Below are 24,420 nucleotides of genomic sequence, written 5' to 3'. Positions count from 1 at the left end.
TGTAAAAATAAGTGTAACTGATGTTTTCCCAAAAAAGAAAAAATGGAATAATATAAAATGCTTGATTATAACCACAAAGAGCTTCTGCACAGCAAAAGATACAGTCATCAAAATGGACAGGCAATCCACTGTATGGGAGAACATCATTGCCAATGATATATCAGATAAGGGGTTAATTTCCAATATATATAGAGTACTCATACAACTCAACAAAAGGAAGACAAAGAACCCAATTTAAAAATGGGCAGAAGAACTAAATAGACACCTCTCCAAACAACACATACAAATGGCTAAGAGACATGTGAAGAAATGCTCAACATCACTAATCGTCAGAGAGATGAAATTAAAACAACAATGAGGTATCTCCTCACACCTGTCAGAAAGACCACCATCAACAAATCATCAAACAACAAGTGTTGGCGAGGGTGTGGAGAAAAGGGGACTCTAGTACACTGCTGGTGGGAATGCAGACTGGTGCAGCCACTATGGAAAACAATATGGTGTTACCTCAAAAAATTAAAAATTGAATTGCCATTTGACCCAGTGATCCCACTTCTGGGAATATACCCTAAGAAGCCTGAAACACCAATCGGAAAGAATATATGTACCCCCATGTTCATAGCAGCCCTATTTACAATAGCTAAGATCTGGAAACAGCCCAAATGTCCAGCAGTAGACGAATGGATAACAAAGCTGTGGTACATATACACAATGGAGTACTATGCAGCTGTAAGAAAGAAAGAGCTCTTATTCTTTGAGACTACATGGAGGGATCTGTAAAGTATCATCCTAAGCAAAACAAGCCAAACAGAGCAAGACAAGTATCATATGATCTCACTTATTTGTGGAATATAATTGAACATAACAGTTTGAGGAATGGGATAGTCCCAGAGACGTGGAAGTGGGGTACAGACTGACAATCCCCAGAAGAGGGGGTTGTGTGGGAGAGATAAACCACAGAACTTATATGCATGTATGCATGAACAATGGACATGGACAACAAAGCTGGGGACAGGGTGTGGAGGGGGGAGGGGGAAATTAGTGGGGGGAAAAGGAGAAACATCTGTAACAAAAATTAATTAATTAATTTTAAAAAAACACAAAGAGCTGAAGACAAAATTAGGAACAAAGAACAATGGCAACAAATTGAAGATCGCATCAAACATGATAGATTAATTAATCTAACTAGATCAACAATCACTTTGGATGTCAATAGTCTGAATGCACCAATCAAAAAACAGACCATCAGAGTGGACCTCAAAACATGACTCAGTCATATGTTGTCTGCAAGAAACCGACTCTAAATATAAAGACATACATAGATTAAAAGTAAATAGATAAAAATATAGTATACTAAAACTAATTTGTGAAAAGCAGGAGTAGCTATGTTAATTTCAGACAGAGCAGACTTCAAAGTAAAAAGAGTTTTCAGAAATAAATAAAGACATTACATAATGATAAAGGAGTCAGTTTTTCAAGAGACATAACAGTTGTTAATGTGCACAAACCTAAACACAGAGTCAAACTATGTGAGGTAAAAAGTGATTGAACCTGCCCAGAGAGTTAGATGAGCCCACTATGACAGTTGCAGACTTCAGCACCTCTTTACAGAAACAGATAGATCCAGCAGGCAGAAAATCGGTAAGGATATAGTTAAAAGTAACAACACCATCAATCAACTGGAAATAATTGTAGTTTATAGATTACGTCATCTAACAACTGAAGAATACACATTTTTGTCGAGCTCACATGAAACGTTCACCAGAATAGATGACATTCTGGGGTTAGAATACACCTTACCAAATTTAAAAGCACAGAAATAATAAAGTGTCTTCTGTAAGACCACAATGAAATTAAACTAGAAATCAATAACAAAAAATAACTGGAAAACCCCAAAAGGTGGAGATTAAACAATCCAGTTTTAAATAGCACTTGGATTAAAAAGGAAATCTCAAGAGAAATTTAAAAAACATTTGGAACTAAATAAAAACGAAAACACAATTGATCAAAATTCGTGGGATGCAGTGAAAGCAGTGCCAAGAGGGAAATTCATGGAACTGAATTTATAGAGGAAAGAAGATCTATAGTTCATCACTAAGTTTCCACATCAGGAATCTGGAAAAAGAACAACAAATTAAATCCAAAGTATGCAGAAGAAAAAAAAATTAGAGCATAAATAAATAAAATTGATAAAAGAAAATCAATAAAAAAAAAAACAACAAAATAAAAAGTTGATTCTTTGAAGAGATCAATTAAATCAATACATCTCTAGCCAGACTCACTATGGAAAAAAAAAAAAAGGGAGAAGATACCAATTATAAATACCAGAAATAAAAGAGAGGATATCACTTTGTTATTATATAAGGATAACATTACCCTAATATCTAAATCAGACAAAGACATCACAGGAAAAGAAAACTACAGACAAATATGTCTCATAAACACTGATGCAAAATTCTCAACAAAAATATTGCAAATAAAATGTAGAAAAGTAAAAAAGAATTATACACCATAATGAAGTGAGATTTATTCCAGGTATTCCATGCTGGTTCAACATCTGAAAATCAAATGTAATCCATATCTACTGACTTAAAAAGTAAAATCACCTCATCATATAAATAGATGCATAAAAATCTTTTGACAAATATCAACGCAAATTCATGATAAAACCCTAAGTAAACTAAGAATAGAGGGAATCTTTCTCAACTTGATACAGACTATCAACCAAGAACCTACAATAGCTAGCATCATAAGTAATGGTGAAAAACTCTAAGCATTCCTATTAATATCAGCTACAGAGAAGAATATCCCTTCTTACCAGTCTTTAAAACATCATATTAGAAGTCCTTGATGATGCAACAAAACAAGAAAACAAAAACATACAATTTGGGAAAGAAGACATTAAACTGTTGCATATGGCATGATCATGTAGGTAGAATATGCAAAAGAATCAACAAAAATCTCCTGAAACCAATAAGCAATATAGCAAAGTTATAGGTTGCAAGGTTAATATAAAAAAGAAAAACCAATTGCTTTCCTATATACCAACAATGGCCAATTAGAATTTGAAATTAAAAACACAATACCATTTACATCAGCACCTGAAAAATGAAATACTTAGGCATAAATATAATAAAATCAATGTAAGATCTTTAGAAGGAAAGCTACCAAGCTATGATAAAACAAATCAAAGAAGAACTAAATAAATGGAGAGATATTTTATATGCATAGATAGGAAAACTCAATATTGCAAAGATGTTAGTTCTTCCCAACTTGAACTATAGACACAATGCAATCCTCATAAAACTCCCAGAAAGTTATTTTATGGATATTGACAAGCTGCTTCTAACATTTATGTGACTAGGCAAAAAACCCAGAATAGCCAGCACAATACTGAAGAAGAACCAAGTTGGAGAACTGATCCTACTTGACATGAAAACTTACTATAAAGTAACAGTAACCAAGACAGTCTGGTATTGGTGAAATAATAGAAAGATCAATAGAACAAAATAGAAATTCCAGACATAGTGCCATAAAAATACAGTCAACTGATCTTCGACAAAGGAGTAAAGGCAATACAATGTAGCAAAGATAGTTTTTACCAAAAAAAAAAAAAAAATCATGCTGGAACAACAGGACATCCATATGCAAATAAATAAATCTAGACACAGACCATGTACCCTTCACAAAAATTAATTCAAAGAGACCTAAATGTAAAATGCAAAACTAGAAACCTCCTATAAGATAATGTAGAAGAAAGCCCAGATGACCTTGGGTATGGTGATGTCTTTTAAAATACAACACTGAAGTCACAATCCATGAAAGAAATAATTGACAAGCTGGACTTCATTAAAATTAAAAATTCTGCTCTGGCCCTGGCCGGTTTGGCTCAGCGATTGGAGCGTCGGCCTGAGCGTCGGCCTGCAGTCCAGAGAGACTGGGGTTCGGTTCCCGCTAAGGGCATGTACCTCGGTTGCAGTGTGTCCCCGGCCCTGGTTGGGTCATGCGGGTGGCAACCACTCAATGTGTCCTTTTCACGTTGATGTTTCTCTCTCTCTCTCTCTCTCTCTCTCTCTCTCTCTCTTTCTCTCTCTCTGTCTCTCTCTCTCTCCCTCCCTCCCTCCCTCCCTCCTTCCTACTCTATCTGAACAAAATATCGAAAAATGTCCTCGGGTGAGGATAAAAAAAAAATCTGCTCTGTAAATGACACTGGCAGGGGAATAAGACAACCCATAAACTAGGAGAGAATATTTGCAAAAGACACATCTGATAAAGGACTATTATTCAAAATAGACAAAGAACTCTTAAAACTCAGCAATAAGAAAACAACCAGATTAAAAAATGGGCAAAGACCTGAACAGACACCTCACCAAAGAAGATATACAGGCAGCAAATAGGCGTATGAAGAGATTCATCACATCTCATGCCATCAAGGAAATGGTTATTACAATGACAATAAGATACCACTGCACACCTATTAGACTGACCAAAATCTGTAACAATGACAATACCACATGCTGGTGAGGATGAGGAGCAACAGGAACTCTCTTGTTCATTGCTGGTGAGAATGCAAAATGGTGCAGCCACTTTGGAAGACAGTCTGGCAGTTTTACAAAACTAAACATACTCTTACCACATGATCCAGCAATCACACTTTTCAGTATTTATCCAAAGGAATTGCAAACTGATGTCCACACACAAAATAAAAATACTTATATCAATTTTATTCAGAATTGTCAAAACTTGGAAGTAACCAAAGTATTCTTTAGTAGGTGAATAGATAAATAAACCATGGTATATCCAGGCAATAGAATATTATTTAGCGCCAAAAAGAAATGAGCTATTAAACCATGAAAAAACAGACAAAGAAACAAACAACAACAACAAGAGAAACCTTAAGTGTTTATTTACATTTGTGTTACATGTGTGAAAGAAACCAATCTTCAAAGGCTATGTATGGTATAATTCACCCTATATGACATTCAGGCAAAGGCAAAACTATGGAGACAGTAAAACTGAAGGGCAGTGGCTGCCGGAACTGAGGGAAGTAGGGTTGGAGGAGAGATGAGTAGGTAGAGCACAGAAACTTTTTGTGCAGTGAAAATGCTCTGTATATTGTAATGGTGGATATATGTCGTTATACATTTGTCCAAATCCATAGAATGTACAACACCAAGAGTGAACCCTAAGGTAAACTGCAGATTCAGGTTGATCATGGTGTGTCAATCTAGGTTCATCCGTGGTAAAAATAAACGTACCACTCTGGTGAATGATGTTAATAATGGAGGTGGCTCTGCATGCGTAAGAATAGGGCATACATGGAAAATTTATGTACCACCCACTCAACTCTGTTGTAAACCCACAACTGCTCTAAAAAATATAGTTTTTTTTAAGTAGAAAGCACCCAAACGCATAGATATGCTATATGAGCATTAGTGTCAGTAAAACAGTTTGGCTAAGGAAAGTGAAATTCTGCTATAGAAACTGCTTTAGAACCTTTTCAAGTTCACGTAGGTGATTGCAATTAAAACTCTGTTTTGTGTCATCTTGTCGTTCACATGGAATCTATTATTCATCCATAAAAATCATTAAGGCTTATGTTAATAGCATGGAGATTTGGGACCATTTTTAGTGGGTGGATTCAGCAGTTTCAGAAGAACTTGTGGTTTTGCAACTAAAAATGATTTGATTAGCTAGCTGCTCAATATTATAAATATTTTATTTTTCATTAAGCTTATGATTACTGAAGCTAATGATCAGAAGCTAAAAGTTATGTGCAAATAAAAATATTCTATGCTATATTTGCTTATTTGAATTTATAATGCATTTCTAAGGGAAGGGGTTTATTTAAAAGTTTGCTAAACTTTTCTAGTAAATTCAGCAGTGTAAGGCATAGGTCTCCTATATCACATTAGCTACTATATAACACTTTCTCCTAAATGTTACTGAACTATGACCAAAACCAGGAAAAATAAATTGAAACAGAAACTAGTAGCACAATAGATTTATTCAATACATAGCTAAGAATGGGATGTTCCAAATTGCTTTTTTTTCTCTTCTGTATTGTTTCATTTAAATGACGGCTATGAAATGTAGATCTTGAGAAAATAAAAATAGCATACGATTTGGTAATGACAAAGTTCTGATTATATAATCCAATGAAGACAGACATATGAAGTATTGAAACCAATCTCTTTTTTGGGGGGGACACATAGATTTTACTCTTTATTTTTGATATAGCTTTCTTGTTGAAAGTATTACAGATGTCCCTCCCATTTTCCCCCATTGACAGCCCCCTGCCCCCTACTGCCTTCACCGCATTGTTGTCTGTGTCCACTGGTTATGCCTATATGCGTATAAGTTCTTTGGTATTCTTCCCCCCACCTCCCTTCCCTCTGAGGTAAGTCAGTCTGTTCCCTATTTCCATGTCTCTGAAACTTCAATCTCTTAATTAATGAGATGGTGTATTCCAAAAGCAAAACCAGAGTCCATGTGGCAGTTTTACAAGTCTTTTTATTCAAAAAATTCTCTTGCAGAAAAATCATGTCAAATTAGAATAAAACACTTAAATTACAGATATTTGCTAGTATCATTCAGTTATAGAGCACAAGGTAATTTAAAGGTAAGGATAATACACTGCTAGTCTAAGATACATTTTCAAATATTCTTTGTCCAAAGTGTTTGTCAAGACCTACAATCCACCTCATCTACTATTACTCATTACTCCCATGATGCTGCTTTACGTAGAACAGACACATGTAAGCCCCACGCTTGCTCTGGAGAAGCTTCCCCAAGGTGTTCCCAAGACTGCTCCTCCTTGAACCCATATGCTTCTTGGTGTATATGGCATGGAAAACATAGCAAGCCTTCAATTTGCATCTTCTGTGACCAGTGGTAACTAAGTGATGAAGCCAGATCTCAGCACCTCTACTTGGCTGAAAATATCACACAACTCTCTCTTCATCTTCCTTTTCCACAAAACCCTGTACAGTCAGTCATTCTCAAGCATCTTTTCTTAGAGTGAGACCTCTTTGAGGACACTCCATCCCTTAGATGTGATATTGGCTTTATTGGGCAGTTAGATCGTGTTAATATTATTTTAATTTGTGCCTCATATAGATTTGTAAAAAGTACTCAATTCTCAAAAAGGTCCATTCTTTTCTGATCTTTCACCAATTCGGATTATTCATCTTCTAAGCCTTGCAGTCTCAATCTGTCAGTGTCATTTACCCATAAACAGTTTCCTAATAAAAGTGTAATTCTCTCATTTCTCTTTTATTTCTTGCCACCAAAATGCCACTTTCTCATTCAGAACATTCTAATTTTTTTAGTCACTGAATAGTCACATCTTCAGGCTCAAATTCTCATTTTTGTTGTAACTCCAAAATTTAACTTACTGGCCAAAAATTCAAAAAATTTCTTCATTCATAACTGTCTTACGTAAGAGAATCCATCTTTTCTTTAAAATGCTTCACAGAGATTCACTTTCTCAGAAGCATTGTGTAGTGGACATGGTCAGTACTCTGCCCAGGTCTTCTTGCATCTTTTTAAGTATTTTTTAAGCACCCTTCTCCCAACTGAGACATACTTTTGCTTCCAATAGCCATCACCTAACACTGTCTGTGGGAGATTTGCTGCCCTCAAAAGAACTTTGCCCGATAAGGCAGCCTTGCTTGGCTTCTTTCTCCTTATCAGTCTTGCTTCTCTGTCCAATTTCTCCTGAGAGCACTTCAGTAATGAAGCAGAGTCACCTTCTGGGAATCCCGAACTAAGTCACCTTGCAAAAATAATCACACATTGAAATCTCTATTTTTAAGAAATGACTATTACTCTACTTCTGTTCCTAGTTCCAGATCAATCCCACTCGCAGGAGGAGGAGGAGGAGGAGGAGGAAGAGGAGGAGGAGGAGGAGGAGGAGAAGAAGAAGAAGAAGAAGAAGAAGAAGAAGAAGAAGAAGAAGAAGAAGAAGAAGAAGAAGAAGAAGAAGAAGAAGAAGAAATTTAACATCTTTGAAATTAAATCACTGTCCCATTTAGTATATATATTTTTTAATTTTCTTTATTGATTTTTAGAGAGAGAGGAAGGGGAGAGGAGGGAGAGAGAGTTAAAATATTGATGAGAGAGAACATTGACTGGCTGCCTCCTGAATGCCCCCCATTGGGGATTGGGCCCACAACCTGGGCATGTGCCCTGACCAGAAATCAAACTGGCAATCTTTTTTTTTTAATTTTTTTTTTTGGTACGTGCCCCTAGCGTGAACCAAACCTGGGACTCTCTGGTCTGCAGGCTGATACTCCAACCGCTGAGCCAAACTGGCCCAGGCAAACTGGCAATCTCTTGGTGCATGGGTCAACGCTCAACCACTGAGCAACACTGACTATTTAGTATATTTTAATATTATTTGTTTTAAATCAGAAAAGCAAGTGAAAAGGCACAAGCATTATTCCATGCTTTAGTACAACAATTAAAGTACACTACTAGCCTTCAAATATATCAATCACCATTTTGTATTAGTCTTTTTTTGATATTAGTGTCCTTAGGCACTACAACATTGCTACATATAATAAATTTATTAAATAAATCTTTATTCTGAAACCCCAATTTAATTGTTTAGAATATTTTCTCAACTATATTGAGATCACATGATTTTAGACAGACTTATAAGAAGACTCATGCAACCAGACAACAAAGGTGCTATCTCGGGAAAACATTTTGGTCACTCTTAGTCTAACTAGATTTCAAAGACAGGACAGGACTAAATCATGGTGCACAGGTGCAGAGCCTTTAGCCTTATAAAACCTTCCTGGTTCTCTCAAACCATTTTCCCCCATCTTTTCCATTTTTTAAAAAAATTAGCAATTGTCCCTTCTAATCATTGACTATCCCACTTACATCTCAAGAACAGTAGAATAACATTCTGTTGTCGATCAAGAGTAATTGACTCAGAAAATGACAAAGACGCGGATCTATTAAGACAGAGCATTGTGAAATATCAGTTGTAGCATATCATCATGGTATCAGAAAATTTAAAGTAATTGTAACGAGTATTTATTGCTAATACTATTTTATAATGTCTCTGTGATGTCCTGACTATAGTACCATTAAAATATAAGATAAGTAACAATTATTAAAAAGATTATTGGTGTTGCAAAAATAATTGTACCATAGGCTAAAGTAAATACAACCCCTTTTACTTTTTTTAAATTATTTTATTTTTTGTTACAGATATTTCTTCTTTTGTTCTCCATTGACACCCTTCTCCCCATCCCCCCTACCCCGTCCCTGGCTTTTTTGTCCGTGTCCATTGGTTATGTGTACATGCATATAAGTTCTGTGGTTTATCTCTTCCCTCCTCCCACCACCCTCTCTTCTGAGGATTGTCAGTCTGTACCCTACTTCCACGTCTCTGGGTCTATCCTATTCCTCAGACTGTTATGTTCATTATATTCCACAAATAAGTGAGATCATGTGGTATTTGTCTTTTTCTGCTTGGCTTGTTTCGCTTAGGATAATACTTTCCAGGCTCCTCCATGTCATCTCAAAGGATAAGAGATCTTTCTTTCTTACAGCTGCATAGTACTCCATTGTGTATATGTACCACTGCTTTTTTATCCATTCATCTACTGATGGACACTTGGGCTGTTTCCAGATCTTAGTTATCGTGAATTGTGCTGCTACAAACATGGGGGTACATACATTCTTTCCGATTGGTGTTTCAGGCTTCTTAGGGTATATTCCTAGAAGTAGAATCACTGGGTCAAATGGAAGTTCAATTTTTAATTTTTTGAGGTAACACCATATTGTTTTCCATAGTGGCTGCACCAGTCTGCATTCCCACCGGCAGTGTACTAGAGTCCCCTTTTCTCCACACCCTCTCCAACACTTGTTATTTGATGATTTGTTGATGGTGGCCATTCTGACAGGTGTGAGGTGATACCTCATTGTTGTTTTAATTTGCATCTCTCTGATGATTAGTGATGTTGAGCATTTTTTTCATATGTCTCTTGGCCATTTGTATGTCCTGTTTGTTGACTTTCATTTTGCTACAGTGTAAACAGAACCTGACTGGTGTGGGTTATAGCCAAAAACAGTGAGCTGATAGCAAATAAGCAATCTTCATGTTCTACAGTCTCTGTGTTAGGTAGTTGCAAAAATAAATGCAATGTAATTCTTTCTCTCCAGCAGATCAATTTCGTTGGGAAGAGAGTTAACTACAACATAACACATTCCACAATAGATCGAGTTCTGTGGAAACACAAAATAAGGAGCAATTAATTTCAAACAGGGGCGGGAAGCCTCAAAGAAGGGGTGAGATTTGAGGTGCACTGAGGAGCAGTGAAGTTCTCATGATAGTTTCCACCTATCAGACTTTGAAATGTTTCTGTTTATTTCCCTTTGTAGCTCCACCAGCTGGTAGCTACCTGGCATGCATTAGAGCTTCTCTGGTAAATGCCGAATGAATGGGTGGATGAGATAATCAGCCATTATTCCTATCGGTATCTCCCAACATTCTCATCTTTAGTCTCTCTTAGCTCTAATCTTACTGTTAGTACTATTGTTTGAGTTACCTTTGAGTAAACACTGGGCATGTGATATCTCACTGAAAAGAAAGAAAACGGAAAAACTTTCCATGGACACAAAATTCATTTCACACATAAACAGAAACACTTAAAAATTTGTCCCAACCTGCTTGTTCACCCTCATTTTTTTCCTTTTCTGTTTAACAATAAGCCCTAGATTCCAAACAAAACAAAATTCTGACTCTTCTGTAAGCATTGTTTTTTCACATACTGTTTTCTCTGCTGAAAGCTCTCCTACATTCAGGAGTCAAGTCCAACGCAGCCTTCAGAACCAAGTTCAATGGTTATAGTTAGTGTAGAGCTACACATTTAAAATGCCTCAATTTCTCTGCAAGGCCACAGCTTAGAAGTACTGAAAAATCTACATCATGATTTCTGAATCAAAGTAAATGTTTGCTTCCCTGGCTGGTTTGGCTCAGCAGTTAGAACGTCGGCCTGAGGACCAAAAAGTGTCGGGTTCAATTCTGGTCAAGGGCATGTACCTTGGTTGAGGTTTGGTCACCTGCCCTGGTCAGGGTCATGTGGAAGGCAACCAGTCAATGTGTCTCTGTCACGTCAATGTCTCTGTCTTCCCTCACCCCTCTCCCACTCTATCTGAGATAAATGGAAAAATATCCTCAGGTGAGGATTAAAAAAATAATAATAAAAATAATAAATAAATGTTTGTTTACCATGAAGAGAACTTACATAGAGATTCTTGTTTAAAATAGGTAAAGATGATTTTACAATTTTAAAATGGGTTTTATATGGGTAGTTTGGCATGGGATTATTTGATTGACAAAGGATGATACCAAATAACAGACAATTCATTTATCATTTATAAAGGAATGTGAAAATTAGTTGTTCCAGGACTACTTCCAAAATCTATGCTTATGATTTTTGTTTATTCTCACCCGAGGACATTTTTCCATTTTTGTTCGAATAGAGTGGGAGGGAGAGAGAGGAAGAGAAGGAGAGAGAGAAACATCGACGTGAAAGGGACACATCGAGTGGCTGCCTCCTGAACAACCCCAACCGGGGCCGGGGACAAACTGCAACCGAGGTACGTGCCCTTAGCGGGCACTGAACTCCGGTCTCTCTGGACCGCGGGCCAGCGCTCTAACCGCTGAGCCATACCGGCCAGGGCTGCTTATGATTTTTAACCCAAAACATGTGAATATTTATAAAAGCCAAAACTTAAAAAAGAAAAAATTTTCTAGAAAATAAAATACTTTAGTTAGCTCTAATAAAAGTAAACAAGCTTAAAAAGCCCTAAGAAATATGCTTTTGTGTTCAATTATAAATACTTTGATTGAACCATGCTTTTAAGGAGTTTTATATATTGAAAATTTATGTAAATTGTTTCATCCTTTTAAAAAGAAAGCTGTAACAAATTTCTTGAAAATATAACAAGTGGACTTTATAGGAATACAAAAGAAAATCTTTATTAAAAATTGAAATTATAACATTTCTCTAAATATATTATATATTAATCATAAATTTATTGCATATTTAGGATAAATTTAAGCAATTTCGCTTTGTTTTTATCATTCCTATATGGGTTATGCATAATTATGTAGTTTAACTATAATTCTAATATAATTTTTCCCAATGACACACTTTATATCTTTCCTAATTACATCTGTAGCAAAATCATTTTCAGAAAACCTATGCCTATTTTTTATTCTTTTTTTTTTTTTTTTTTTTATCCTCACCCGAGGATATTTTTCCATTTTTTGTACAGATAGAGGGGAGGGAGAGAGAGGAAGGGAGAGAGAGAGAGAAACATCGACGTGAAGGGACACATCGAGTGGCTGCCACCCGCACGACCAACCAGGGCCGGGGACAAACTGCAACCGAAGTACGTGCCCTTAGCGGGAACCGAACCCGGGTCTCTCCAGACCGCAGGCCGACGCTCTAACCGCTGAGCCAAACTGGCCAGGGCCTATTTTTTATTCTTTACATCACTAAAAATAGCCTCTCTTTTATTCACTTTCAAATATTCCTTATTTCTTCCCTTAGAATTACAATATTCATCTAGCTGATGGTACAGGGTATTTTTCAGAGTTTGATATCAGAAGTATCCTTAACCATGCTTATTAGGCCTCAGAGAGTGATAATTTTCTTGAACAAAGGGAGTTTGAGCTTTCATTAGGATGTTTCCCAGATGCTCTAATTTCAGGTACAGTTTAGTATAATTATGGCTGTTTTAACCAGGAATATCTTACAAATAATCTACATAGCAAAATGGAAAAGCACTGTGTTGCCAATAAATAAAGAACCACAATAACATGGTTTAATATCCCATATACCTAAGGGAAATGTATATTCTGTGATAGGAACTATTGTAATTGCTAATACATTACCATTTAGGCAAATAATTTCAAAGAATACAGGTCCTTGAACTGTAGCATTCTTTGAATCTGCATTGAAAATGCAGCACTATTTAATATGGCAGACAACAGAGTGGAGTGACTGAAAAAATGGAAGCCAAGATTTTACTGTCTATGTTTTCTTGATTTTTATGGTCTTGAGTTTAACATTTAAGTCTTTAATCCATTTTGAGTTTATTCTTGTGTATGATGTAAGAAGATGGTTTAGTTTCATTTTATTTTTTTGCACATATCTGTCCAATGTTCCAAACACCATTTATTGAATAGACTATTCTGTTTTTGCCTTTCTGTCAAATATTAATTGACCATTAGGCGTGGGTTTATTTCTGAGCTCTCTATTCTGTTCCATTGATCTATATATCTGTCTTATGCCAGTATCATGCTGTTTTGATTACAGTGGCCTTTTAGTATAGTTTGATATCAGGTAAAGTGATTCCTCCAACTTTGTTCTTCTTTCTCAAGACTGCTGTGGCTATTCGGGGTCCTAGAAGAAAATGTAGTCAGTAAAATCTCAGACATTTCTCAGAGCAATATATTTTTTGATATATTGCCTCAGGCAAGGGAAACAAAAGAAAAAAATAAACAAATGGTACTTCATGAAACTAAAAAGTTTTTGCACAGCAAAGGAAACCATCAATGGAATGAAAAGACAACCTGCTGAGTGGGAGAACACATTGGTCAATACATCTGATCAGGGCTTAATATCCAAAATTTATAAAGAACTTATAAAACTCAATACCCCAAAATACAAACAATCCAATTTAAAAAGGGGAGAAAGGCCTGAATAAACACTTCTACAAAGAGGAGTTATGGATGGTGAATGGATGTATGAAATGATGCGCAATTTCACCTCACACCTGTCAGAATGGTTATTGTCAATAAATCAACAAACAACAAGTGTTGGAGAAGATGTGGAGAAAAAGGAACCCTTGTGCACTGTTGGTGGGAATGCAGATTGGTACAATCACTGTGGAAAGCAGTATGGTGTTAACTCAAAAAAATTAAAAATAGGACTGCCTTATGACCCAAGCATTCTAGTTCTGGGAATATATCCAAAGAAACCCAGAACACTTATTAGAAAGAATATATGCAACCCTATGTTTATTTATAATAGTCAAGATTTAGCAGCAGATCAAGTGCCCATCAGTAGATGAGAGGATAAAAAAGCTGTGGTACATTTATACATGGAATACTATTCATCCGTAAAAAAGGAAATCTTACCTTTTGCGACAGCATGGATGGACCTGGAAAGCATTATGCTAAGTGAAATAAGCCAGTCAGAGAAAGACAAATACCATGTGATTTCACTTATATGTGGAATCTAATGGACAAAATAAACTAACAAAGGCGAGACAGACTCTTGGATAGAGAACAGACTGACAGCTGTCAGAGGGGAGGGATTTGGGGGCTGGGTGAGAAGGGTGAAAGGATTGAGAAAAAAAAAAATGATTCATGGACACACAACTGTATAGTGATTGTCAGAAAGATGGAGGGATAGAGGAAGATAAAGGGGGGGGGATAAATGGAAGGGACTTGCCATAGGGTGGTAAACACACCATACAATCTACGGATGATGTATTGTAGACTATATACAACCTATATAATTTCATTAACTAATGTCACCCCGATAAATTCAAGAAAAAAATTAATTAAAAAATAAAAATAAAATAAATCCTCATAAAGGATTTGACAATGTTAACTTTGAGAAAGTGAGAGAAACATCTCAACTAATTAAAGTGTTAAGACACTAGGTTAAGACACTCTAGACACGGTGCCTCAAAGACACGGTGCCTCAAAGACACTTCTCTTTTACTTTTCTCCGTCTGTGGTATTTAAATCAGCAAAATATATGGTGTAAAAGCGCAAAGAGTATTATATCCAAAATTTCTCTTTTATATCGTCTTTAAATGGACTGACAGAATTCTAAACCAATGCCAATCGGATTCCGCAGTGGTAACAACGGCTCCATCCAGGTTTGTATTTCCATAATGACTCTCCCGCACCACGACATACACATGGTGTATTTTCTAAATCAGTGAAAAAGCTTTAAAAACATTAGTTTGTTCTCAATAAAGATCTAACTGATTCTATCATCTGTTCTACAAGTTACATATTATCTGTAAATAGTAAGATATGAATCAGTAAAATTAGCAAATATTTTTTTAAAATGAAAGGCTAAATATACCTATTAAATAATGAGGGAGAAAGAGCTTATTAATATGAATATTACCAAGAGTATGAATTCATTGAATGAGTTAAGAGGGAAAGTAGATTATAAAACATTGTGGACAATATGTTCTAATTATGATTTTTAAAAGTGACTATGAGCTGCATCTCAAAATGTTGGCAACATTTAGCCCGTGTCCAGCCCAATTACTGTTTTCTCTGGGCCAAAAATCCCGTTTTTCTATGACAACTCATGTGACAGAAGTTTGGGTCCCTTCAGTATCCTAGTCACAACCATGGAGATACACTCTGCCCTGACGTTGTCTTTTGAAAGATGCAGAACCGGAAACGATACTTGACAGTGGTCTGATCAAGTATCACCCCATACTTGGAGCTTGACTTTTTTATTTAATGCAACCTAAGTTTGCAAAGGTTTTTACGGTAGTCATATCATATCACTCACTCACATTGAACTCACTCCCCAAACTGAGTGCATATGTTGGCATACAAAGGGTTACATTTTTTGCCTGAACTTGGAACCATTATTTAATACATTTTTCTTACTGACTCATCTTGAACCTTAAGAAATGGCAGATGGAATGCCATATTTGACAAAAAAATTGGTTTAGGATAGCGAATGTTGTAAATTGAAATCGAACATTGTATAGTTAAGAAAATAAATTTTAATTATAGTTTCAATAGCATGTGTATTCTTTCTATAGCATCTTCCAAAAGAGAAATTATACTCTTCAAAAGAGTCATCGTAAAAAGCTAACATTTACTGAGCCTTTACTGTGAGACACTATGTAGTAGATTATAAATGTTTCCACTTTAGAGATCAAAAACTTATTTATTTACTAAGATTCTTACATAAAGAAAAATCTTGCTTCACCAACTCTGGTTAACCAGAAATACATGTGATTCATACGAGAGAAGTGATATATATACTAGATTCTCTCACTTTAATTTTCAGTTTTTAGAATAATGAGCCGAATCCAAAAGGCACTGGAATGAAGAAGAAGCTTTATTTAGATAAGAGTTTGCAAAGCAGGGAGACACAGCCTCAAGTAGAAACCAAAAGTGTGCTCTGCAGAGACAAAAAAGAGGTCATTTATTACAGAAACACTTCCTACCCATAGTTTCCTATCAGCCTGTTCCATGGAAATGAGGTTTATACGTGGAATACATGGATGTCCAGTTTGGATGGGTCCAGGCAGGTCACAGTCTGTTGGCTGGTTGATAGGATTGCCCTGTCAGAGCTCAGCTCCTGCAGGTTGCCCCCGAATGTCTGAAGAGGTGGGCCTGGTGTGGGAGCAGGGAGTTCAGCCTGTGGTTCTTCCTGGTCTGGGGAGCACATTCGAGACCCCATCAGTCAAAAGCCAGTAGAGTCCATTTTGAATTTAGATCCAATTAACCATAAGGAATCTAAGTCCATCTTAGTAGATAATTTTCTTCTCGGGATCTACATCTAACAACTTCTAGTGGTTATAAGTCATCTTTTTGAAACATTATAACAAACTCATAGATTTTAATATATTTAATGTTTTAATCAATGATGATATTATTATCATTAACATTCAAGTAACCCATCTCTGTGGGAGATTCTGCAGGTTAGTTTTTATATCCCTTGGCACAACCCCAAGTTCTTCATAGTTTATTTGCGTTCAAGACTGACAAGTTGTCTCAGACTTATCTTCCACGTCCCTGCCTGTCTGAAACCTGCCACGTCACCATCGAGCTCTTATTACTTCATTAGGAAATGATATTGGGGGAACAGGCTGAGCATGAAGTATGTTCATGGATATCAGCGTTGTCTTGTTTCTAGGGCTGTTCAGCAGGCTGAAGTAGGAGATAATATTTTTGGATAAAAAATAAATAAATCATGAGTTCAGACTGTATTTTCAACACAAAGATTGCATGGAGTTTTACTTAACATCCTAACTGTTAATATCCTAACTGTTTCTATGCTGAAAATCTTAGTTTCTAAATCACATTAATAAGAATATTTATTTTTCAAATCACCACCACAAGATAATTTTAGTACATCAAATACATTTTAACTTATATTTCTTAATAATTATGGATCTTTAATATGGATCCTTAATAAATATGGATCCATAATAATAATTATGGATCTTTACCTCATTGTTTTGAACAGCTATTCCCTCAGTATGACAGGTAACGTAGTGGTAAATATAGAAGCTGTAAAAGAGAAGACCCAACTCGAAATACACCTGAGAAGTCCTCTGTTTGGTTTGTTGGCTTATTTTAAAACTGAACTCAACATCTCAGATTGCACGTGGAGCGCTAATATTTACTGAACACCTATGAAGTGCTAGACATTTACTAGGGCACCACACAAATATGTACCTTGAAGTAATTAAGTATTCCAAGGTTCTGGATTATTTGTTCAACAATTGTACACTTGCTAACTGTACCTCTCTGCAACATAATATGATGTGCAATAATGTTCTTTTCTCCCCTTCGTCGCACACCCTGCGGTGCCAGTGAGATACGGAAACGATGCATCAGTGCAGCAACGTTGAGAGGGTGAGTATGATGAAATCCCACTATGCCTCACACATTTGAGGAGGAATTAAAAAAATGAGCTATCTTTGGGATGGTGGGCAGCATTTTGATGGAAAGAAAAGGAAAAGATGGGAGATTTCAAACCGAGTGGTCGCGTGCTGACGCAGCCACAGCACGCAGGTCTCACGGGGCAAGGAGTCAAGGCGAACGGATGCCTCGGATGCGCTGAGATTCGGAGGCTGGGGACGCTGGGCAGGCTGCTCCGTGGAGAGACGAGAAACATCTCTGAGAGTCTCCACCATTCGTTCATCCGCTGGTCCTGCTTGCTCTGGGGTGTTTTGGGCATGAAATACAACTGTGCCCTGCTTCTTTAGATAGTGTTGTATAAGTATTATTATGTATAATAATTCCATCATGATGATTTAAAAGCATGAGTCTGCAAGAACAGTGTTCTCTATAATCATTAAAGTAACTCTCTCTCCTGAAAGCTACCCTCAACCAGCCAATTTATTCATCCAAGCTAAACTGGAAACTACTAACTTGGGAGCAAGCCACAAGGCCTTTAAAAGAGCAACCTATACTTTTTCCTTGTAAAGGCTAAAAAGAAATAATAAATATGAAATGGTAGCAATTTAAAAATTTTAATTTCTCTCTTAAAGTCAAACAGTGAGCTCAGACATTTTTATTGTGTATAATTCTAAAAGCAGCTAATGGGCTGATGCCATATTATCATGCCTCTTAAAAGCAAAAAAAAAAAAAAAAAAAAAAAAAAGGCCCTGGCCAGTTTGGCTCAGCAGTTAAAAGTGTGGGCCCGCAGACACAAGAGTCCCAGGTTCGGTTCCTGCTAAGGGCATGTACCTTGGTTGCAATTTGTCCCCAGTCCTAGTTGAGGTGTGGGTGGCAGCCACTCGATGTGTCTCTCTCACATTGCTGTTTCTCTCTCTCTCTTCCTCCCTTTTTCCCTCTCACTTATCTGAAGATAAATGCAAAAAAGTGTCCTCGGGTGAGGATAAAAAAAAATTTTTTTTTTAAAGCAAAAAGAAAGGGCCTAGAAAGTTTTACTTTGACACATGCTTGAACCAAACCTGCCAGAATATATTCTACAACCCCCAAACGACAGCAGGTCAGACCCAACACCAGGCTGCCTCTGAATCAGAAAACCCTGGACAGTTGCATGAGTTGTAAGGGACCGGTTAGGTCTTCTCACCTTTCAAATCCTTGACTCTTCACACGGAGTCCGGGAAGTGCTGCCTCACCTTCTGGCCACACCTCCCGCCGAGCCGAACATTCCACAGACTAGTTGACACAAACGTCTATGGAGCAGCCGCTCGTTCACGCTGCTCGGATCCAGGGCAGAAAGACAGGTGCAGTTCCTGAAGTCATCCGGCTTATAACCGAGGGGGAAGGCAGATGCTAAATAACTGCAGGGCTAATTGTTGACTAGTAAAGATGGCAAGTGCTCTGAAGAGGCGGGGAAAGCCTAAGAGAATGAACTCATCTGGGAGCTCAAGTGAGACTGTGTCTAGTTAAGGAATGCTCCACATGTAGCAACTTGTTTTCCCCTTGGAGATTCTACAATCATGGAGAAAACAAGCAAATTAGCATTAGCGAGCTCGGGGCATGCAGGAGGGAGCCAGTGGACGTTTCTCTCTCACATCAATGTTTCTATCTCTCTCTCCCTTCTTCTCGCTCTAAAAAGAAATCAATAAAAAACATATTAAAAAGAAGAAGACAAATGGATTCTTCTTTCATGATTATGTCTGTAGCTTGAGTCATACCTGCTAAAACAGTAAGCCTACTATAAGAATACTGCCCCTTGAAATTGTGTGCATAGGGCCCTAATCATTTAATGTTTTGTCCATTGCAATAAATTCCCTTGGACTTCCTTCGAATAGTTGTAGAGGAGAAGTCAATTGCCATTATCTCACAGGAGGCTGGAGGAGCAATTTACTTTCCAACCAATTTGAAACCATGGAAATGATGATATCCAATGAGGAGTGACTTCTTGTTTCTCATTCAAGGTTTAAAAACTGTCTTCTTTAGTAAAGTAATGTGGAGAAAGAAATTTCTTCCTCTCCTTTCCTCTCCTCGTCCTCTCTCTTTCTTCTTTTGTCAATTGATCAGTAGCAGTTCAATATCCTGAAGTCTCTGCTATCACCAATTGTCACGGCATTGGCTTCTGGTCACTGTCTACTGCCGAGACTTTATCTTGTCCTTGTTGTGGCAGGAGGGGACTATGATGTTTTGACAATTTTCTATTCCACTGATATTCTCTGTTAATTTTCAAGGTAGTTAGCAAAGTGCTTTACTCTGTGTTGAGGGAGTGGGGATCTGTTATCTGGCATTTACCCAAAATTAATAACAGTTCTAAAAGAACAAAATTTCATACTTAAAAGTATGCGATGCTACTGTGTCATTGGATTCACTTTCCCTCTAAAGAGAAATTATGTGCTGTTGGGTCAACGTTGTCAACTTTGACATACTTAGTGGGAACCACAAAGGAACCTACAAAATGGGTCTGCAAACTGACAAGAGGGCACCGTGATTGGGGGCCCTTCAAGAACACACAGCTATGTGTTCTGCCGCTCACCCTGGCTCTCTGACTTGTCAGATCTTTTTTTGTTTTTCAATTACACATCTCTGAATCCTTAGAAAGATTAAAACAAAAACCTAAACCTGGCAAATCTTAAAATTCTGGAGGGGAAAAAACAAGGAAAATGGAACACAGAAATGGCTGTTCTCAACTCACAGCACAGAATATGTTTGGGGGAAGATGACATGATTTCATGGCAATTTCAGGTCAACAGTTCAATGCTACATCTCTTAGGCTCATCCCTTAATTGCTTATGAGTTCTTTTACAATAGTCCTCAAAGTTCCCTATACACCCATAAATGCCTGTGTAGTGAAATAGGCAGATCAAAACTCTCATTTTTTAAATGTGTTCAAAATCACAATTTATAAATGAATTGTATATTTGAGATCAGCTAGTTTTTCCTGATAAAATAGGTGTTAGACATGCAGACCTTATGCCATCACCATTTCCATTGATTACTGACAGAAATATTAGTGTGGCATACAATTAAATAAAGCGATTTCAAATGGAGGGAAGGAGGGTGTTTTGTCCTAATGTGAATCATTTTATTTTTATGAAACCTATTACACACATCTATTTATTAGCCATTCACACATCCTCTAGACACTTATGTGCTATGCAAAAAATAGTGAAGGGCTGAGAAAGATCCCATGGTACTGTACTGTGGTCATTAACATTTAAAATCGGGGAAACAGTGCAGAGTGGGCAGTAGACCAGGTTAGACGTGATAGCTGGGCGGCACCTGCCTGGGAGTCATGCTTCTCAGCGCCCCTCAGGGCGATTCTCTCCTCAATGCAAATGACATCTCTTGACTCCCTACTTTCTCTATCCTTAAAGGTTGGGGAAAATGCTTGGGGAGAGAAAAACACTGGTGAAGATTCCTAAGGTCTTGTTTTATAAAAGCTTTTCATTTTACACTAATTCATAATTCATATATTAACCAGGTAGTTCTTGCCTGGCCAATGTGGCTCAGTGGTTGAGCATCAACCCATGCACCAAGAGGTCGCCGGTTCAATTCCCAGTCAGGGCACATGCCCAGGTTGTAGGCCGGATCCCCAGTCGGGGGCATGCAAGAGGTAGCCAACCGATGTTTCTCTCTTTCTCTCCCTCTCCCTTCCTCTCTCTCTCTCTAAAAATCAATGGTAAAAATATCCTCTGGTGAGGATAAATAAATAAATAAATAAATAAATAAAATCACCAAGTCAGAAGGACTTGGTCTGGGAAGGGTCGAATATGAATGACAAGATAATGATGTTCAGAGGGTCTCTTAATCTAAGACATAACCTACTCTGTGACCTTGTAATCGCCAATTTGCAGAATAGACAACAAACTCTGCATTAAAAGATCTTTTGAATAGTCTAAAAAATTCATGTCTTATTCCTAGGGAGGGGTATGAGAAAAAAAGTTGCCTCAAACAAGTCACTAATTATTGAGCACTTGCTCTGGATGTGATACTACGAAAGATATAAATAAATGCCAGACATGGTCCCTGCCTCTGGTGAGCATATTTCCAATGAGTTGCAATAATTGTAATAACAATGCTCACATTACAGATCACTGCATATTTTCCATCCTTACTTACACCCTCCTTCTTCAACCCAGCGTAGGAACTATTTAAAGTCTGTAACTAGATGTCATGTAGGGGTATATAAGTGCTGTGGTTTTAAGGAAAGAAGAGACCACTGTGGACAGGACTGGCCTAGGAGAAGGCTTTGTTGAGCGCCTTGACATGAACTGGGCTTGATGGCAGAATTGGCTCAGGGAAGAGAAGGGTGTTCCTGGTCTGGGGATGTCTTTCCCGGGGTCACTGTTGTCCACCAGGGAAGTCAGAAACAGTTATGATTTGCTGACACTCAGGAGGCCTCATTGCCTTCATAATGCACCACCCCCGCCAGGCTGGGTGCACCGCATACGAGCCAACTTCTGTGAGAGGCGGGATAGCCAGACCTTTGTCCACACTGCCACACCAGTCACCGTGCACTCTGCGAGCCACACACGCCGTCACCGTAACAACAGGAAGCCTTTGCCAGGCCAAAGCAACGGGTACTGTATCTAGAGGAGGAGCACCATGTCTGAAAACATCGTCGCACAGAGAACGGATGGTTTATTGATATTATAACACATGGTAAAATAATAGTTTATGTTTTTAGACTTTATAGGTCATATTCTGGGCACCTAAGTTCATTCTGGGAGAGGTTGGTTGCCATCAACAAACCTCATCAAGAATGGGATAAAAGGAAGAAAGGTGGAAGTGGGGAGTAGACGAGAGCGAGGGTGCCCAGGGGTGCCGCAGGAAGGAGGAGGCACCCAGGAGGCAGTGGAGCCGCCTCACGGGCTGTCTGCTCCGCAGCTGTCCCGAGGACTGCCTGTGCAGGCCGGTCCGGACTTCCCCTGCAGCGCAGCCTACCAAGCCTGGCGGACGCTGGCACGGCCTGGGGAGCCACCCAGCGAATCAAATCACTAAGAAGGGACCCAGAAATGTACAGCTTTTCAAAAGTGCCACCAACCCTGGGTGGTTTGGCTCAATGGTTAGAGTGTCAGCCCGCAGACCAAAGAGTCATGGGTTCGATTCCAGTCAAGGGCCCGTATCTCGGTTGTGGTTCTGTCCCCAGCTGGTCGGGCCTGCAGGAGGCAGCCAGTTGATGTGTCTCTCTTACATCGATGTTTCTCTCTCTCTCTCTCCCTCCCACTCTGTCTGAAGATACATTGAAAAATGTCCTCGGGCAAGGATTTTTTAAAAAGTGCCACCAATGGTGCACTTGGGCGAGCACATGTGGCCCTAGAATAGTCCTCCCAGGAAGGCCTGAAATGGGCTATCTGGAGTCTGATTTTAGACACCACAGAAGCTACCGAGTAAAATTCCCAAGGGTATGGGGATTATCCAACCCCAGTGTGCGTAGGAACAGCCTGTTAAGTGAAGATGTCTGAGCACCAGACCAGAGCATGGTGATTCAGCATGTCTTAGGTTCAGGCTGGGAACCCGTGTCTTTCACAAGCTCCCAGATGACCCCGACTGGGGTGGCTGCAGGACAATTTGAGACACCGTGTTGGGTGTTGCCAGGACACGATCACAAGCCATCTTGTGCAGGACTGAATGTACACTGGGTGATGGAGAAACCCAGCTTCTTCTTTCCACCATGTGGGAGCATAAAATAAGATTTGTATACACTACGTAGGTCATGGCCTACTCGGTAAGAAAAGCGTTTCTCTTCTCTTCCTCTTCTTTGTAAAAAAAGAAATCCATTTGACTCTGAGGTGGATCAGACTGGTGATGGAGAGGAGAGTTTTCTGCCGAGCAGAGGAATTATTTCATAAGTGGAGGTTTCTCTCCATTTTAATTTGGTGATACTTACATGTGGGGTAATTTCACTTGCTTTCTAGAAAGATTGTTTAAAATATCAAGATAGATTTCTATGAAGGCAATTATTTTGTTTTTATTAAATATTTCTTTTAATAGCAATAATAAAGTGACTTAGAATGCATCCATAAATAAACACAGCCATTTAAAAAAATGTATTGATGTCTCCATGACAGGTAACCAAGGTCTTTTCTTATTTATGTGGTGTGTAGGTCTTGAATATGCACAACAATGAGATCCTCTGTAAAACATGAACAAAGTGGAAATGAAAGTCCAGTAGATGGCAGTGTTTGCTTTTCACAAGTGAATTCAGCGAGGGAACATTCCCTTCATTCCCAGACGTACCTTCCAACAATAATATAAATCCAACTTCCATTTTTAAAAGCATCGCTTACAAGGAGCCCCATCCTTATGTCCTTTCCGAACCCACACTGAGTAACTCTGTCACAATTTATTAAATAGAAAAGTATTTAAGATTATTAATCTTTTCTGAGAGCAGAAAGCATTTCACTTGCCCCCCCCCCCTTTTTTTCCCAATGCTGCTGGGCAGCTGTATCCGTCCCCCACCCCAAATCAGCCCCCATACAAGCACAGATACTCTCTCTTCAAAAAGATGTAGGTTAAAAGTCAATTTCAGACCAGGATGCACTTGTGTTTAAGTGAAATTGTGTTTGTATTGGGATTACAGCTGGCGATTCTCTGGCATTCCCTCCCCTACACAGATTATAATACATTATAAACAAGTACTTCATTGTCTTTTGACATGAGAAAGAACGAATGTGTGATCGATGTAGGTAGGACGCCGCACTCAGAGGGCACCG

At 38.2% G+C, this 24,420-nt stretch overlaps 1 pseudogene; it reads right to left on the bottom strand.

The window, feature by feature from the left end:
• LOC118622435 overlaps positions 1 to 17,949 on the bottom strand; it is a 36,567-nt pseudogene extending 18,618 nt beyond the window's left edge.
• Between the last annotated feature and the right edge of the window lie 6,471 nt (positions 17,950 to 24,420).

The sequence above is a fragment of the Molossus molossus genome, unplaced genomic scaffold (assembly GCF_014108415.1).
Source record: "Molossus molossus isolate mMolMol1 unplaced genomic scaffold, mMolMol1.p scaffold_m16_p_9, whole genome shotgun sequence".
NCBI lineage: Eukaryota > Metazoa > Chordata > Mammalia > Chiroptera > Molossidae > Molossus > Molossus molossus.
The sequence above is the reverse complement of the archived record's forward strand: the minus strand, read 5'-3'. Positions and strand labels throughout refer to the sequence as shown.